The sequence below is a fragment of the Talpa occidentalis genome, unplaced genomic scaffold (genome assembly GCF_014898055.3).
Source record: "Talpa occidentalis isolate TD23 unplaced genomic scaffold, MPIMG_talOcc4v2.1 talOcc4.3, whole genome shotgun sequence".
In the NCBI taxonomy this organism is placed as follows: Eukaryota; Metazoa; Chordata; class Mammalia; order Eulipotyphla; family Talpidae; genus Talpa; species Talpa occidentalis.
Window position 1 is genome coordinate 47,108,035 of NW_023603184.1, and position 19,987 is coordinate 47,128,021.

At 40.1% G+C, this 19,987-nt stretch overlaps 1 protein-coding gene across 2 annotated transcripts in view; it reads right to left on the reverse strand.

Moving 5' to 3' along the window:
- Positions 1 to 4,692, reverse strand: part of RAB30 (RAB30, member RAS oncogene family) — a 122,529-nt gene extending 117,837 nt beyond the window's left edge. For both annotated transcript variants that reach the window (XM_037523054.2, XM_037523052.2), the window contains exon 1: positions 4,607 to 4,692. The gene's annotated coding sequence lies outside the window, so the exon portion shown is untranslated. The remainder of the gene's footprint in view (positions 1 to 4,606) is intronic.
- Positions 4,693 to 19,987: the final 15,295 nt, after the last annotated feature.

Sequence of the window (19,987 nt, forward strand, 5' to 3'; positions counted from 1 at the left end):
TGCATAAATAAATAAATCTTAAAAAAAAAGCCTGTCCAATGATTTTTAGAAAGAAAAAAATTAAGTGTTAGTATATAAAACTATAGTGTTTACCTGTATTGTTGAAAACCAGACTAGAAACAATGAACGGAGGGTAGCCATCGCTGTACCGTGTGCTAAAATCTTCTTATACTTTTATTATAAAGACCCCATGGCTCAGTAGTTGAGCTCCTAGTGGTTTTTTTTTTTTTTTAAGATTTATTTATTTATTTATTTATTTATTTATTTATTTATTTATTTATTTTTATTTTATTTATACAAGCACTGGGTACAGTCAGAAGCACAGGAGGGTGAGAGAATTCACCAGAGCCAGAGCAGGGAGCAGGGAGCAGAGCAGGCAGAAGGACCGAAGTACACTGCAGCGGGCGGCAGGAGAGGTCTGCGCGCCATGTGGGACCCTCCTCCGGTGGCCGGGGAGAAGTCGGGGATCAAACTGGCACCGCAGAGGCTGCGGGCAGCTTCACAACCCAGTGCTCAACCGCTGCGCCACCGGGGAGGCCCGAGCTCCTAGTTTCAAATCTCTGAGCAACCTAGATTAGTATCCACATACTGTAATGTATTTTCTTTGTGAGCTTGGTCAGTTTATTTAACCAGTCTGAATCTCAATGTGCTTATGTGTGAAATGTTACTAATAAGCACTCACCTCTTGTTTTGGGGAGGTCTGAATGAAATGATTACTATGCTTGCCAAGTGTTCACTCTCTATAAACTATAGTTATTACCATCATTGTCTCATTTAATATAACCCTACAAGGTAATATCATTATTGCCTCTATTTACAGACATGAAGAGTGTATTAAGGATAAATGTAAAAATACTTAGCACATCACCAGGAAAATAGGAAAAGTTCAAAATATAAGCTTAAAAAAAGATAAAAAATATCAGGCAGCCATCTTTCTGCCCACGTGTGACTATGCAGGTGCTTCCTTTTACCAACTCTCTCCCTCTGCAGGGCAGCAGCTTCCTGCCCGCCCATGACCTGCACCTCCTGGGACTTCTCTGCACTGACCTCCCTCAGCGGAGGCAGCTCTCCTCAAGGCCGCCCACCTGCAGACATGCAGTCCTCTCTCAGCAAATCTGTCCTTTCTGGGTCAGCTCTTCCTGCCCGCTTGTGCAAGTGTCTATGCAAGTGTCTTTTACTTTTCTGTCCCTTTCCCTGATAAACCTGCTCTTTAAATATAAAACAAACAAACAAACAAAAAACAGAAAAAAACCCTGCTCTTTCAAAGTAAAAAAATCAGTAGTTCCCAACCTGCAGTTCAGGATCTATTATTAGAACTTAAAGCCAGATGCTGACCCTTTGCACTCTGCAGTCATAAAAGAAAACCAAAGTAACCTATTAAGTTCTCTGTTACCGTGTGTTGAGCTGTCTTGGTCAGAGTCCCCATATGGCCAGCATGTAGGTGTTGTACATGCTCAGCAAATATTAATCAACTAAGTAGAGGAGTGGAGCACCCAGAGGCTCTTCTGTATCTTCCCTGGCAGGTAGTTTCCTGCCCCAAGACCCATCTCTGCCTCATAACTTCTCTTTAAACAAACAAACAAAAAAAGATTTATTTATTTATTTATTCATACAAGAGCTGGGGTACAGGCCAGAAGTATGAGGGTGAGAGGGTTCACCAGAGACAGAGTGGGGAGCAGAAAGCAGATCGACTGAAATACACTGCTGAGGGCAGCAGTGGGCGAGACAGGATAACTCTAAAGCACCATGTAGGTTAGCTCCCTGGCTGGGGATTGAACTCCTGCTGCAGTGGCTGTAGATAGCTTCACAGTGCTGCATCTTAAGCCCTTGCATCACCAGGGAGGCCCTTTTTTTTTTTTTTTTAAGATTTTATTTATTTTTTTGTAGAAGAACTAGGGTGTATGCCAGAGGTGTAAGGAGTGAGAGGATTCACCAGAGAGATAGCGGGGAACAGAATAGGCAGACTGACTGAAATACACTGCTGAGGGGAGCAGTGGGCGAGACAGGAGAAGTCGGCTAAGCCATATGTGTATTAACTCCCTGGCCAGGATCCAACTCAGGCCTTGGTGGTGATAGAGCTGAGACTTAACCCCTAAGCCACTAGGGAGGCCCTTCTGTCTAGTAACTTCTGCCTTTATCTTAAAACTTCAGGAAAATCAACAAGGCGCCTCCTCACTAAATGGTGACAGAATCTATGCCTTGGACGAAAAGAAATCTGATCCTCCCTTGAGATGTTAACTCCACAAATTTCATTCAGAAACCTCTGGCCTGTACCCCATTTCTTCTACACACGCAAAAAAAAAATACCCACAAAAAAAACAGGGTCATTCACATCTAATTGAGAAACTGCAGTAAATTCATTATTAAAAGTAAACCCTAAAAAAGTTATAGTATTGTTGTGTATGAGCTGGCCTCATGCTGTTTAGAAAAGGGATGAGTTTAGAGCCTGAATAGATCAATATCTAAGTTTTTGAGACCTTAGTTTAAGTAAATAGATAATTTTGGCTTACAGCAGAAATATAAATATGATCCTAAACATACATTTACAAATGATTTTTTTAACTAAAGTACAAATTTGAGAGCTCTTTTGGCGATCACATTTTTGTTCTTTTGTCTGTGACAGAACAAATATGTAGCAAATAAATTTGAAAATTAAAACACAAAAGCATGTTTGAATGTCATTTTGTTCATGTCAAAGATAAGAACAAGAGTCTAAAAAAGGAGATGAGAAAGTAGATAATAGCAGCTTTGGAATCAGACACACACACACATACACACACTAAACCATGTCTACATACATGGATATTGGGAGTATTACCTAGAGGGAGACTATGAGGCATAGCACACAAAACATGCTCAGTAAAAGGCAGCTCTTAACAGAAAGAGAAGGACAAGACTTAAGAACAAAATGTTTTGTTGATAAGTTTTTATATCCAAGGGCTCAATTCCTCAGAGATGATCCCCAGAAAAAGATTTATTGGTTTGTTTACAGGGACCTAGAAGACATGCAGCTGCAATGTGAGTCGAGTGTGCCCTTGAGCTTATCACCTCTTACGTCTGAGATTTGGGTTCCTGGATGAAAAAATGTCCATTTTTCCAAGCAGAAAGGGCATTATGTGGATTAGAACACTTTATAAATTATGAAGTGTTCTTAAAAACACAGCCATCCCTTTGCCTCTGCCCCTGTACTCACTCCTTCTGCGAGGAGATGGCCTGCTGTGCACCAGGAGCCCCTCCCCCATGAGGTCTGATGACCACACAACCACACCGGCATAGGTGTCAACATGTGCCATTCAGGGTCTTCATCATGGTGCATCCTCATCAGGAAAACACACACACGCTCAACTTTCTCACAGAAGAAATCCCTCTTACAAAGAATCCTGGAAATTAGAGGGGAAAGGGAGTTTGTGGGAAGAATTCTTGCTCAGAACTTTCTTTTCAAAAAATATTCCTGCAGGGGTCTCCCTGTTGGCGCAAGGGGTTAAGCACCGCACTGTGAAGCAATCCGCAGCCTCTGCAGCTCAATCCCTGGCCAGCCAGGGAGCTACCCACATGGTACAGCAGACCTCTCCTGACTCGCCTGCTGCTCCCCTCAGCAGTGTACTTCGTCAATCTGTCTGTTCCGTTCCCCACTCTGTCTCTGGTGAATCGTCTCACCCCCCGCATCTCTAGCCTGTACCCCAGCTCTTGTATGCATAAATAAATACATCTTAAAAAAAAAAATTCCTGCAGGAGAGCAGGTGTTTTCATGGTCCTGTCAATGCAAACAACTGGCATGTTTCACAAGCTCTTCCTTCCAGTGTGGTGTCATGGAAAGAGCTTGGGAATGATCGGGCTGGGCTCAAAGAAATGGTCCTGTAATTAATGTGACGTTCTGCTGATCACTACTTCCTTTGAACTATGGCTGCTTTTCTTTTTTTTTTTTAAAGATTTATTTATTGATTGATTGATTGATTGACTGATTGATACATACATACATACAAGCACTGGGTACAGTCAGAAGTGCGGGAGGGTGACAGAATTCACCAGAGCCAGAGCAGGGAGCAGAGCAGGCAGAAGGACCGAAGTACACTGCTGAGGGGAGCAGCGGGCGGCAGGAGAGGTCTGCGTGCCATGTGGGATCCTCCTCCCATGGCCGGGGAGCCTCCGGGGATCGAACTGGCGCGGCAGAAGCTACAGGCAGCTTCACAACCCAGCGCTCAACCGCTGCGCCACAGGGGAGGCCCTATGGCTGCTTTTCAAAGCTAGCTAAGCAAAGCTATGAGAATAAATGAGACACCACTTTTCAGCTCACCCTGTTGCTCTTGAAGTCACATTTTTAGGTCCCAACTATATTCTAGCTTGAATTGATCTCCACATTTTTTTCCTTATTCTAGTCTCCCTTACTGTTGAGAGTGCCAACGATATCTTTTTCATCTGAAAATTCAGTGGCAAGGCCTGAGCCCACTATATTGGGTTCTCAATGCCTGCATGTTAAGTGATGGACTATCGTAATAACTTAAAAATTACTCTAAGCTCCTTGAGGGAAGCCTCCAAAGTACCCAGCACGGGGCAAAGTAGGTGCTAGAGAAACATAAATTGATTAACTCATCTGTTCTGCATTTACCTCTTCCTCCTGCTTGATTTGCATCTTCTCTTCTTTGGAAAGTTGGCATTCCCTGTTTCTGTTTCCCAACTGTCACCAACCTCTAGTTCAAACTGCCATCTCCTTGGAGACTTCTAGAATCTGTCCTTATTGGTAGAGTTTCCAGATTAAGTAAACAGAAGTATAGGACCCCAAGTTAAATGTGAATTTCAGATAAACAATGAATTGTTTTTGGAGGGCATAAATATGTCCCACACAACATTTGGATGGTACTTATTAAAATGGTTTTCACTATCAGAATTCAAATATAACTGAGTAACTGTATTTTATCTGGCAACCTTGGAGGGTCTCAGCCCAAGTCTTAATATTCACTTAAAGCTATCATTTCTCAAAATTACACCTTTTAGGCTCTGTGCTTTATAATTATAGCCCTAAAGTATGTCTACGGAGTCAGCAAGCTTCTTTACCTTTCTTCAAGCACAGGTCTTCCCTCAGAGTCATGTGCTGAGAAAAATAGAATCAAGCCCCTCAGTTTCCTGTGTGAGCTCAAGCTTCCTTTATCAAACATGTGAGGGGACCTCGCTCCTCTTAACTATAGGGTAGGTTCTTGTGGATATTCCATCAGTGTTCAGAAGTTAGGGCAACCAAATCCTAAATTTAGGCTTTCCCTTTTTCACAGCTTCCAAACCACTTCATCTCTACATTGTTAAAATCTCCCTGCTGCTGTCACTGAAACACAGAAACCTCACCTTCTCCAAACACCAGAGACTTAAACCTCTTTTGTTTATCTCTTGTATGTCTACTAGTGTACTACGTTATAAAGTCCTGGGTTGCTGCTGTTATTTACTTTTTATTGTTTCTCTACAGAAACATTTCTTGGACCTATCTCTTCCACTCCACTTCTGCAGCCTGCCCTGATCATTTAATATGTCATCATCTGGGACCTGGATTGCAGCAACAGCATCCTGACTCTTCTGGATCCTTGCATCTGTGCAACATCTTGCAAAGTTAACCTTATGTATAATCCTTCCCCACCTGGGGCTCCCCTTTGGGAGAAGCCAGCACCAGTCTCTATTTCCCATTTAACAAATCAAAACCAGCCTCCATATTCCTGCACTCAAGTCCCCAAGTCTGTGAAAATTCATTTTCTTTCTGCGACTCCCTGGACCTCCCTCTCCCCTGTTTCTGGTTCTATCAGCCCCTCATTGCATCTTTCTTGAATCCCTTCATCCTTCTCTGGATCAATCCATATCTCTTGCCTCCTTCAAGTCCCAGCACACCCCTGTCAATCTTGGGGTGGAGAAGGCCTTTCTAAAGGGAATAAAGGAAGACAGGGAAACCTAAAGGAAGCATTCAATAGATTTGCTTACACAAGAATAAAAAGCTTCTTGAAAACATTCTAAAATGAAACAAGAGACTCAAGAAAATGTTTGTTACATATAATAAAGTTGATATTCTTATTATAATTACAAATATGTATGAAACAAACATTCCAAAAGAAAAGGCAGAAAAGATAATAGCATGTGACACACACAACATAGAAGCCAAAAAGAAACCCTCCACAAACCTTCAGTAATATTAGAGAAATGCAAATAAAAATATAAGCTTCCTTTTCCCTTTGTCAAGTGAGCATTTTTAAAAAGGATGATATTCCAGTGTTGATGAAGTGCAAGAACCAGAGCTTTCATACATGATCTGGCAAAAAAAAAAAAAAAAACCAAGAATAGATTTGAAAAATTTCATTGCCTTTTTTTAACTTGTTAATGGCATTTTCCAATTTTTCTAAATAAATACGCATCCATTTTAAATCGTTTAAAGATTAAAAGGAAGACAAGGAAGAAAGAGAAGGTCAGTATATGTATGTGTGTGTGTGTGTGTGTGTGTGTGTGTGTGTGTTGTGTACACATACACTCAGACAAAGTTGGTTTAGGACTCCCTGATTGTTACTAATGAGTTGTTATGAATCTCTCAAACCTGGAATCCTCACCTCAGAGAGCCGTTGTTAAGAATAAAACAGAAAAAAAAAAATGCATGACTTGTTACCATAGTACTTGGCACTGGTATACTTTTTTTTTAAATGGTGGTAACTGTTATCATTCTGTTGTATCCTCAGCATCTAGACATAGCAGCTGCTCAATTAAAATATTTGACTGATAGGCTGATTTTTTTTTTACCTGTACCTTTAATATTCTATTTTACTGACCACTTTTCTCTTCCCACTTTTCCACCCTCCCCCGCCTATTCCACATCTGTTCCTTTCTCCTTCTCATCACAACAGTCCTTGTCTTATGGAGCAATGTTCCGTGAGTCATCTGAATAGCATTTTTCAAAAGCCATTTCCAAAAGTCATTGATTCATCACCCTTACCTGAATGTCAGCAGCAATGACAGTGGCCCCTCTTCTCTTCACTCCTGCCCCCTTTTTAATTAATATCTGACTTGACACTTACTTGTCTTGGGGACACCTAGACTGCAGCTGAGTCTGTTCACGTGAATGCTTCCTCATTACCTGTGGCATGTTTGTCAGCAGACCTTTTCTTTCCTCCAGAGAGAAGTTAATTCTATGTTTCATATGATGCGCCCTGCTTGTTTGTGATCATCAGTTTATAAATTGAGTTTATAGTGTTTGCTGGTCAACAAAGTATATTCCCTTCCTCATCCTCCTCCCTTTTGTTCATTCCAGTTCTTTAACTCCCATCTGGGAACATAATTATCAGTTATTCTTTTTGTCTTCTGGCATAAATTTATATTTGCTTTGGAAAAATAGGATGAATGCATTCTTACCTATGATCCATAGGCACAATATTAACTATATGTCCTTGTATTATTTCTAAAAAATTGAGGGCGATTGATAAGAGATAATTACATATTAGGATATGATTACACAACATTGGAATCTCCTCCCAATATCCTCATGACTATCAAGGCATGTAATCATAAGGTGTATGACTATAGGGTTTGTCATTCGATGAGATTTGAATTCTGTTTCCAAAACTGTATAACTTTAGACAGTTCTCCTATCTTCTCTCACCTTTGGCTTCTTTGTCTATAAAAATAATATGATATTATCTATCAAAAAGGAATTAATTAAATGTGTGTGAAGCATGTAAAACACAGTCTAACGGAAGAGGCATAGAGATGCTAACACATTGAGCAATGTGAATTTCCCCTTTACTTTTCAAGATTTATATAACCTAGTGGAAAAAACAAAGATCTGCTTAGATGCAGTGAACACTAAAAAACAATCAAAATGGATTTATCAACAGCAAAGCACCTACTATGTGCCAGGTACTCTACTAAAAACACATTGCAAATAATTCTTCATTGAATCTACATAACAGGTGCTATTACAACTCCTATTTTAAGATGAGTAAACTGACTCCCCACAGGGCCAATAAGAGGAGGAGGTGGAGCCTAGGCCATCAGCCCATGCTTATGCACTGCATTGTATTCTTCATCTCACGCCTTGCACCTGGTAGTAACTGAGGAAATATCTTCAAGTCTCTCCTAATCCTTTTGACCAAACCAAAAGAGTACAGTCCCAGAAAACATCCCTTACCTATTCTTACCTATTCTTTGATGAAAGGAGATGGCTGCTTTGCACAAAGGCTGGTATGGTGCAAAAGAGTCAAGGGAAAGCAAGGGTGTCTTTTATTCCCAAGAGTCTGGTTTCCCTCAGGCTAGAGACTGTGTAATAATAAATACCCCAGGGTATGCAAAGGATGACTTTTTTTTAAATAAATTTTATTTTTATATTCCCCATACAATTGCAACCCCCTTATTTTTTTTTAATTTAACATTTATCTTTTTTAAAATATTTTTTTTAAATAATAAATTTTATTTTTATATTCCCCATACAATTGCAGCCCCCCCATTCTGACCCCAATCCCTCCCCTCCCGCCCCCGCCCCCCTAAAAGTGTCTCTGGTTCATAGTTTTTTGTTGATTTTGATTTTCACTTTCTTATAGTTATTCATTTTCCTGGTCCCTTATTTAAGTTTTTTAGATTCCTGCTATGAGTGAGACCATCTGGTATTTTTCTTTTTCTTTTTGGCTTATTTCGCTGAGCATGATCCCTTCCAGCGCCATCCATGTTGCTGCAAATTGCATGTGTTTATCTTTTTTGAATGCTGAGTAATATTCCATGGTATATATGTACCACATCTTCTTGATCCAGTCATCTATTTTTGGGCATTTGGGTTGTTTCCAAAGCTTAGCTATTGTAAACAGTGCTGCTATAAACATAGGGGTGCAGGTGTTCTTTGGAATTGATGTTTCTGTGTCCTTTGGGTAAATACCTAGGAGTGGAATTGCTGGATCATATGGAAGCTCTATATTTAGTAGGTCCAGAAATCTCCACACAGCTCTCCACAGTGTGCAACCCCCTTATTTTGACCCCAATCCCTTCCCTCTCTGCCCCCCACCCCCCATAGAGTGTCTCTGGTTCATAGTTTTTTGTTGATTTTGATTTTCACTTTCTTATAGTTATTCATTTCCCTGGTCCCTTATTTAAGTTTTCTAGATTCCTGTTATGAGTGAGACCCATCTGGTATTTTTCTTTTTCTTTCTGGCTTATTTCACTGAGGATGATCCCTTCCAGAGCCATCCATCTTGCTGCAAATTGCATGTGTTTATCTTTTTTGAATGCTGAGTAATATTCCATGGTGTATATGTACCACATCTTCTTGATCTGGTCATCTATTTTTGGGCATTTGGGTTGTTTCCAAAGCTTAGCTATTGTACATAGTGCTGCTATAAACATAGGGGTGCAGGTGCTCTTTGGAATTGATGTTTCTGTGTCCTTTGGGTAAATACCTAGGAGTGGAATTGCTGGATCATATGGAAGCTCTATGTTTAGTAGGTCAAGAAATCTCCACACAGCTCTCCATAGTGGTTGGACCAGTTTGCACTCCCACCAACAGTACAGGAGAGTTCCTTTTTCTCCACAAGGATGACATTTTTTAAAGGTTCCTTTGGACTCCACAGTCTTTTTCAAAGAGACGTCATTTTGGCAAGACCCTTTTATATTTCTCATTTAATTTTCACAATTATGGGCCTCCCTGGTGGCGCAAGAGGTTAAGCACCACACTATGAAGCAATCTTCAGCCTCTGCAGTACGATGAGTTCGAGCCCCAGCTGGCCAGGGAGCAACCCACATGGCGAGGCAGACCTCTCCTGTCTCACCCGCTGCTCCCCTCAGCAGTGTATTTCAGTCAGTCTGCCTGTTCTGTTCCCCACTCTGTCTCTGGTGAATCCTCTCACCCCCCCCACATCTCTGACCTGTGCCCCAGTTCTTGTGTGCATAAATAAATAAATCCTTAAAAAAAAATTTCACAATTACCTGATGAAGTATCATTTGTAAACCTGACTTGTACTGATGAAGAAACTGGAGTGTATACATTATTCAGTTCCCTAAGGTCAGCCTAGCCCGAATTTGAACTTTGAACTGTCCAAAGTTACAGAAGTTTCCATAAGTCTACATAAGTCTACTCTTAGAGATAATGATATCTATAAAGCTGGGCTGGGAGCCTTCTCCTTACCACCACCTGGCCTAGACAGTTCACCTGTGGACTCGTTTGCACACTGCACAAATGTCTGACTATTTGTGCAAAGCCAGGTGTGCTGTGCAGGAGTATCAAACCTATTTTTAGAAACATTTGGAGGCACTCTGTGTTCTTAGTCAACAATGATGGGGTGACTCTGGCAGGACCATTTTCTCTTAAAACAGAACATTTAGAGCATGCCCGCAGGATACCGGGAGAGTAACTCTGATGTAAGACCAAGATAAGGAGCAAAGAGCATTGTGTTCTAGTCAGTTTATGACTATATCTATCAAATTAATGGTGCCCAAAATATTCTGAAGGTTCAGATTGCACTAAGAGACTAATTGTAAAAAACATGGGCTTTGTTTGCATTTAACTCTGATTCTATCATGTTAACACCTCATCTTTCTTGTTAAGTTTTGTTGTGAGGCCTCATGAGTACATTTGAAGCCTTGGCCTGGAATAGAGTTGACATCTCTGACATCGGTATTTCTTATGAAAATCCTTAAAGACAATGAGTTTTCTTTTTTTTTTTTTAAGATTTATTTTTATGCATACATGCATACAAGAACTGGGGTATAGACCAGAGATGCAGGGATGGGAGGGGCTGAGAGGACCCACCAGAGACAAAGCGGGAGCAGAACAGGTGGATATACTGAAATACACTGCTAAGAAGAGCAGCAGGTGAGACAGGAGAGGTCTGCTGCTCCATGTGGGTATCTCCCTGGCCAGAGATCAAACTTGTGCTGCAGTGACTGCCAATAGCTTCACAATGCTGAGATTTAACCCCTTATGCCACCAGGGAGGCCCTGTTCTTGACTATTAAAAAAAATTATTAGAAACAGATAGTTTGGTTGACAAATTTTATCAAAATTTGGTATTCATGAAGACAGAAATAATGGTTCTTTAATGATATACACACAAAATAATGGCTTCTTAATGGTAAAAAGTTTGGTAATTATGGTGCCAGAGTATAAATAAAAGCAGCAAAACCACAGAGGGGTATTTAAAATACAGTATAGCTTTTCACAAAATAATTGCATGGAAATCATTAAAAGGCAATAGTGACTACTTTGGGTTTGCAGTCTATGGGCAATTAACTACTTTCTTCCTTTCCTATATTCCAAATTGTATTTAATGAGTGTGCATTAATTTAAAATGATAGCTACATATAAATTTTATAATTCAAAAGTTAAATTATAATTTCTAAGCAAGTATTTTAGAAGACGCTAATCTATACTCATGTAGGTATTATTTTTGTCTGTTTAATCAAAGTCCTTAGCACCTCTACCTTTCCCCTATTTCATCTAATTCAGAACCATCTCCCGCATTTAATGCTTCTAGGTTAATGGTGGAATGATCTGTTAGGGCCTAGTTCTTGTCAGTGGCTTGCAAAATTCAGAAAATAGTGTCAAACCTGTGAATTATTAGGAAGTAATCTGAAGGCAGGTAGGGCAAAAGTGTGTCTCAAGAAAGCTACAGATTATTTTCAAGCTGTAATGCTTGATTTGTTTCAGTAGCCAAGGAAATGAGTCCATTAAAACTCTAAATTCTATGCTGAGACATACCCAAAAGCTAGGACACAGCCTAGAAGATTGATTTTTTTTTTTTAAGATTTATTTATTTATACAAGAACCGGGGTACAGGCCAGATGCGCGGGAGGGTGAGAGGATTCACCATAGACAGAGCGGGGAGCAGAACAGGCAGACTGATGAAATACACTGCTGAGGGGAGCAGCGGGTAAGACAGGAGAGGTCTGCTGCGCCATGTGGGACCCTCACCAGCCAGCCAGTATCGAACCGGCGCTGCAGAGGCTGTGGACCGCTCCACAGCGCAGCGCTCAACCACCTGCGCCACCAGGGGAGGCCCAGAAGATTGATTTTTAATAAAAATAATGTATTGGTTTTACTTTTATCTTTAAAAAATCAATGAAAACAATATAGGTGATTAGAAAAACAAAGCTACAGAGCACCTGTGGGGGGGTTGAATTTAAGATAAATTGGTTGTAAGATGTATATCCAGGTTCTGATGAGTTATCTTGCTATATAAGTTGATCTGGCTTTATACCTTTATTGTGTGTTTTTTTTAATCTTGCATCTTTTTGTATATTTTGGCTCAATATAGCTTTCATTAAAATGAAAGTCATGTAGAACCAGAGACACTTTTTGGGGGGTGGGGGCCGGGAGGGGAGGGATTGGGGTCAGAATGGGGCATGTGCAGTTGTATGGGGGAATATAAAAATAAAATTTATTATTTAATAAAAAAAAATGAAAGTCATGTGAATAAAAAACTCAGATTCATCTGATGTAGGATTCTATTACTATCGCTATTATTATTATTGCTATTACTACTACAATTTTATTTGGGAGTGTATATGAAAATCTTATAGTAGTAGAAAAATGAGACATATCACTTTCCCCAAGTTTTGGATAAAATGTTTTTTTCTAATGTGAAGTACCCTTAGATAGAGCAGGCCAAAGGGTGACGCTAATAGGAAATATAAGGCATGCACACAAACACCACCAAATAAAATGTAAAGCTGTGTGTGTCAAAAGAGAAACACCAAATCTATGAAAAGATGCCCCACATCATATGTCATCAGAGAAATGCAAAGTAAAATAAGATGCTGCTACACACTGATCAAAATAGTCCAAATTCAAGACACTGACAACTTTATATGTTGGTGAGGATGTGAAGCAAAAGGAATTCCATTTATTGTCGATGGAAATGCAAAATGGCACAGCCACTTTTGAAGAAAGTTTGGTAGCTGCCTTGGGGGAGAACCAGGTGTAGGCTAAAGGCTGGAGGCTGGAGGCAGGGGGGTGAAAGAACTCAGAGGCAGGAAGGCTTGTTGAAGTACACTAAGAGAGGAAACAGGTGAGACAGGAAGTGTCTGCCGTGTTCTGGGAGTCCCAAGGCTCTATTTATACTTCAGGCACCACAGATAGATAAGGGTGACTAGTCTTGGGTGTGTCCTGACTGATAAGCTGAATTAGCATAACAGATCATCAGCTCATCAGGTCATAAACTTAATATCCTGGTTCCATGGCAGGACACCCCCTTTATCCACTCAAGCCTCCCAAACTTGCCTGCTAGGCAAGGAGTGGTGGGCTTAGTTTTTAAATTTAATAATGATAACGTGACACTAGTTTCTTTCAAATTTTTAAACATATTCTTACAGTATAACAACCATGGTCCTCAGTATTTACTCAAAGGAATTGAGACTTACGTTCATTTCTGCATAACAATATATGGGTCAATAAAAAAAATATATACATGGCAGTTTATAGCTGCTTTATTTATAATTGCCAAAACTTTGAAACAAACAAGATAATCTTCAGTAGGTAAGTAAACACAATGTGATACATCCAGACAATGAAATACCTGTCAGCCCTCCATACCCTGGGTTTCGGCATCCATGATTCAAGCACTTTGAATCAAAAACACTGTATCTGTACTAAACATGTAGACTTTTTTTTGTCATTATTTTCTAAACGATATAGTATAAGAACTATTTGTACAATTTACATTGTATCAGGTATTATAAATAACTTACAGATTATTTAAAATATATGGGAGAATGTGTGTAGGTTACATGTAAATACTATGCCTTTTTATATATAAGCACCAACAGATTTTGGTGTCCACAGGGATCCTGGAACCAATCCCCTGTGGATACCGAGGTGTCACCAATGTACAGTACTAAAAAGAAATGAGCTATCTTGAAAAGATACAAAGGAATCTTACAGGCATAATACTAAGTGAAATGAGCCAGTCTGAAGAGAATATACTATAGGATTCCAACTATATGACTTTGGAAAAGGCATAACTATGAAGACAGTAAAGAGGTTAGTGGTTGCTAGGGCAGGGGAGAGGAAGGGACAAGTAGGTGAAACACAAAGAGCTTTCAGGGCAGTGAAACTACTCCATATGCTATTACAATCGTGGTCACAGTCATTGCATATTTGTGTAAACCCATAGAATGTATACTATCAAGAGTTGACCTTACTACAAATGATGGACTTTGGGTGATAATGATGTGACAATGTAGGTTCATCCACTGTAACAAATGTATCACTCTTCTGGGAGAGGTGGATAATAAGGGATGCTATAAATGTGGGAGGGAGTAGGTATATGGGTGGTCTCAGTTTCTTCCTCTTAAGTTTGCTGGGAACTTAAACTTGCTCTAAAAATAAGAGTCTATTTGAAATGAAGCCTATTTTTAAGAATGAGAAACACAAAATAACATGATACAGATTCAAAAGTATTTATTGATTCATTCAACAGATATTAATTATTACTAGCTCCTCTGTCATGTGCTAGCAAAGAGAAGGAATATGTGGGAGAAATTTCTAACATAATTATTGTTTGCCAATAATTTCTTCCAGTACCTCTAAGTCTATCTCTCCAGATCTGATAAGAAGTGGATGGGTTATAATTAAAGAATTTTATATCAAATGACAGTTTCATTAAAAATGAAAGGGGAAAATGGGCATTTCTTGAGGACATTTCTCACTTAATCCATAAAATCTTTAAGGAAGTAGGTGCTTTTATCCTTCACTTATAGATGAAGTAACTGAAACATAGGACTAGAACCACAAATTGGTTTGGACTATATTGAAATACTTTGCTAATTATATTCTGAATACATTAATACTGAGCTTTTAATGGTGATTGTTCCATAGAAACCATAATTTTGATCTCAGGGTTTGTTTAAAAATTTTTAATCACATTATTATTTTTAGGAAAAGCAAATAACTTTGATGATGGAAGCAATAGCTACTAAAATATCGGCTAACCACAAAAACCAGCAACAGGAAGGGAAACTCACAATCCTACGTAAATGTTCGATTCTTGCTCATCTAAAATTTTTCTGGGCCTCTATGGTGGTGCAGGGGTTAAAGACAGCACTATCAAGTTATCGCCAGTCACTGCAACATGAGTTAGATCCCTGGCTGGCCAGGGAGCAACAGACATGGCACAGCAGACCTCTCTTGCCTCGCCCACTGTTCCCCTCAGCAGTGTGTTTCAGTGGATCTGCCTGTTCTGCTCCCCACTCTCTTTGGTGAATCCTCTCACCTCCCATCCCTGCACTTCTGGCTTACACCCCAGTTCTTGTATGCATAAATAAATCTTTTAAAAATAAAATAAAAAAAACATTTTTCTCCTGCTATTTGTGGTTACTCTGTGTGCCTGATACTCATCTGCTAATCATAAATTGTGTCTGGTTGACTGCCCTGTTCCCAAGTTTTTTGCTTTTTTTATTGAATTGATCATCCATTATCTTCCTTAAAGAACATCAAGATTGTGATTATTGAGCTCGAGGAAGTATATGTGCTTTCTATTATTAGCATACCCCTGAAATCAACCATACGAGCAGAACACCCAGTTACTAATAGACTATTAGTAAAATGGTTAGTACAAAATGCACCTAAGTGATTAAACTTCTGAGTTTACCCATATTTAAAGAATATTGATCCGTAAAGTGAATTTGCCTCATTCACGAACTCTCTATATTATAGATTTTATGACTTTCGCTGAATTTGGACTACTGCATGGGTTAGCAATAGATTGAAGTAGGATCATATCCCTTGAGGATAGTTTCTGAGTAAAAGTATTTACTTCAAGATCAAGAGGTTGTACGTGATCCAAAGAAGTGCTGTCTATTGGAAAGGTAGATTTTTAGTTGGGAAGAGTCAAAATTGCAAGATGAGGAGCAGACATAGAGATCATGAGAGAAATAATAGAGAGGAAGTAAATCTATGAGTGAAGAGTAGGCCTGGGTACAAACCTCAGGTGAAAAGGTAAGTTCCATAGAGATGAGTATCTCCATGACTAAGATTGCCATCTTGTCTTGCACTTAATGTTTCCTATTTGCTCCCTAGATCCACCCTTCAATTATCTTCCCTACTCTATGCCTGTGTTTCAGTGCCTATGGCTTTTAGTTAAGGTAGGAGAAATGAAAGCTCCGGCATAGCTGGAGGGAGGACAGGACGTGAGAGCAGAGTATTTGTTTCCTTGGCTTCCTCCGTGCAGGGCCTCTTGGGACTGGCTGAATCCACAACCAGTCATAGTTCTTTAGGCCACCAAATCTATCCCTCCATCTTTCCTTCTGAGGATCCTTACTCCCTTGTCCCTTCGGACCTTGGGTTGGCAACCCCCTAGGTTACTGGAATATGCCAAGGGGACCCTGATATTCACCTTTATAACAGTCCCATTGTAAGTAAATCTTCCTTAATTTTGAATGTATCAAACATTTCTTGAACACTTATGTGTTCAAGACACATAAGTGTCTTGAACATTACTTTTTTTTTTTTAAAGCTTCATTTATTTATGCATACAAAAACTGAGGTGTAAGCCAGAGGTGCAGGGTTGAGAGGATTCACTAGAGACAGGCTGGGGAGCAGAAATGTGAGATCTACTGAAATACACTGCTGAGGGGAGCAGCAGGTGAGATAGGAGAGGTCTGCTGTGCCATGTGGGTTAGCTCCTTGCCAGGGGATCGAACTCATATTGCAGAAGCTGGCGATAGCTTGATAGCGCTGTGTCTTTAACCCCTGGCCACCAGGGAGGCCTCCATGTTACACTTCTTAATACTCATTTTCTCCTTCTTTGGAAGCAGGATGCTTTTTTCCACCTGATATAATTGTTACCCAATTAAAAGAATATTTTTTCAAATTTCCCTTGTAACTAGCTCGGACCACAAATAAGGAGAAATAGTATATAGTTGTTCTTGCACTTTTTAAAAGGCATAGCACTTACCCTGTTTTATTATTTTAGCCTCTTGTTTCAGTGATGATGTGATTCCTGGAAGTCTGGCATCTATTTTGGAACACAAGAATTGGAGCCACACCCTAGGAATGTGGAATGGGAGTTAGAAGGAACTTGGGTCTTTGACAACTTGATAACGTGCCGTATTAGCCTTAAACTATCTATTTCTTTTACATGAAAAATAAACTATTGTGTAAGTTTCTGTTATGCAGGTTTTTCTGTTATGTTTATCCCAATAAATCTAAAATAATGTATTCCTGCAACTAAAATTCTGTGCCTTGATGGCTACCTGTTTATATGACCCCTATTACTCCTAAAGTATTAATATTTTATTGCCTGTTTCCTCCCACTAGAATGTCAGTTCCTGAAGATTAGGAGCTTTGCTTAATTTCTTGTATCCCCAGCCCCAGAACAGAATTCACTATGTAATAGGGCTCAATAAATATTTACTAAATTAATTTTTAAAATGAATGAATAGTATCTGGTGCACACTGCAGCTATGGACACTGCCGATTGAAGGAGCCACACCAGGAAGCAAGGCTTTTGTATTAAAATATAATGATAACACTAACGTCAAAGCATTTCATACCTCCTTGACTTTACACAAATTTTTCATTCTGCCAGGACTGCCTTTTCCCCTGGTCCACCAGTCCCACTACTACATATATATCCAGGTATTTTTTTTTTAAGATTTATTTATTTTTATACAAGAATTGGGGTACAGGCCAGAGATGTGGGGAGGTGAGAGGATTCACCAGAGACAAAGCCGGGAACAGACAGGCAGATGGACCGAAGTGCACCGCTGAGGGGAGCAGCAGTCGAGACTGGAGAGGTATGTCCCACCATGTGGGTTTCTCCCTGGCTGGCCAGGAATCGAACTCGTGCTGCAGTGGCTGCAGATTGCTTCATAGGTTGTGTCTTAACCCCTGCGCCACCAGGGAGGCCCTATATCCAGGTTTTAACTCCATCGTCATCATCACCTTTTCTGGGACTCAATCCTCCTGTCATGAAAACAGAATGATCTTTTTTATTTGACTCTATTTCTAATTCCTAGTTGAGTCATAGCACTTACCACACTGACAGCTAATGGTTTCCATGTCTGCCTCCTTGACTAGACTCTGGAACCTTGGGTGTAAAGTCCATGACTTACGCATCTAGCCTAAGTCCCTGCTTCATGACCAGGCTCAGTGTATGTTTGCTGAGCTACTAGCAAAGATGACAGATTTGAGACTCTGTTTTGAGTCTTTTGGTGGAAATAAAAACCATACAGACACTTTTGGGCAATTTGTTTGGTGGGGAAAAAAAGAAACCGTAGTGGACCAGGAGAAGGAAAACCCGATTTTGGTTCCAGTCCAGGAACTTCCATTCCAGCGACCTCAGAATATATATAGTTCAGCCTCTTTCAACATCTGAGCCGTCATCCAAAACAGGCATATGATGACCTTGCAGTGCTGTTATGAGGATCAAGTCAGTGATGGTGGGTGAAAGCTCTTCGTAAAAAAATTGGTAAACTTCAGGCCAAGAAAACTTACAATTGCCAAAATATAGAGCTTGCCGTTTTTAAGAAAATAATAATCCCCAGAAAAATTTACCTGTCCTCTAGGCTCCAAGATAACTATGCTGGATTTAGTTATCTTCTCCTTTTTCTTAGCCCTTGAAAGAACTGGGACAACTTTCACATTTAAGGCCTCTCTGAAATCATCTTCTCTCTCTGACGCAGTTGGTGCTAAGGTTGCACAGGCTTCACTTAAGATTAACATTGATCACAAGGCCGTTCCTTCCTCCCAGCAAATGCAACACTAAGTGGTTGCCAAAATCTGAGGCCTCCTTGTGCCTGAGACCTGGGCTGATTGCCTCCAGCCGGCGGAAGACCCCTCCCCTCAGCCTCTGCGGAGCAGGATTCTTAGTATGGTGAGAAACCGTGTAAACTCATTTTATTTTTGTTTTGTCCTTTAAGTCTCAGCTTGACGAGCTCTAGGGTAAAGACCTTAGCAATTCAGTTGTTGAGAGGGGGTGGTTATGATTTAGTAGACGGGTGGAAGAAAGGACAAGGGAGAGGATTACGATGAAATTTTAATAATGTGAAATAGAGCAATGAAAGAAGGACCCTCTAATTGGTTACCCTTAGTGCTCAGGGATGTTTTCATGGGCCTCGCTTGGAGTTATACTTAGGATCAAATGGAAAGCTGGGATCATTAACTCGGCCTTGGAATGCAGTCTGGCAGCATGGATGGGGTCATTGCTACAGTCTGATGCCTCTGGGCTGGCTGCTTACAGAGGGTTTGCTTTGTAATTAGGAGCTCATGAGCATTTGCAAGTTTCTCCAATGCTTCCACAGCTTCTGTTTTCATGATGGTTAGAACTGCCTTTTCCCATTTTCCTTTACCATGCTTATAATCTCAGGGTAGTTTTTTTTGGACTGAAATGGCATCTTTTCCTGGCCCTATGTGCCCCCATGAACACTGAAACAGCTCCTATGGCACCCTGTTTTTCAGATTTGCTCTCCATTCAGACTCTTTCTACCACATTATCTATGTTCAATCTTAATTCCTGAATTTTCTCCCACTGTTGTCCCTGCCTGGCAGCTTCTTACCTTTTTAATCTTAAATCATCCTTCTATGTCCAAGTAACTCTTTAGAGCCATCTCAGTTTAACTTTTCTCAAACTTACACTGTCTATTATGTGTGAGGCATGTGTGAGATTATGGGAACACAAAGGTTCCTGACCTTATGGAACGCTCATCCTTGAAGGGAAGGAAGGCAGGAAAACTAACAGAATAGAATGTGATCAGCAATATAAGAAATATACATGTCTGAAAGAGGTTAGGGCAACTGATATATTTTCTACGAAAAAGTTTTGAACCATTCAAGTCGACACATGTATATTTTCTGCAAACTCTTCAAGTTCTGCAAACTTGAAGTCACTTGTCTTAGTTCATGTTATTTTTGTGTCATAACTAGATTTAAGTCTTTTGAGTTGAAGAACCATACTCTTTTGTATCCTGCCCATGGCAATACTTGTGTGACTTAATAGTTGGTTGCTTGATTTGGGATTAAATGGGGTTGTGGAAATGTTGGACTGGGGAATCAG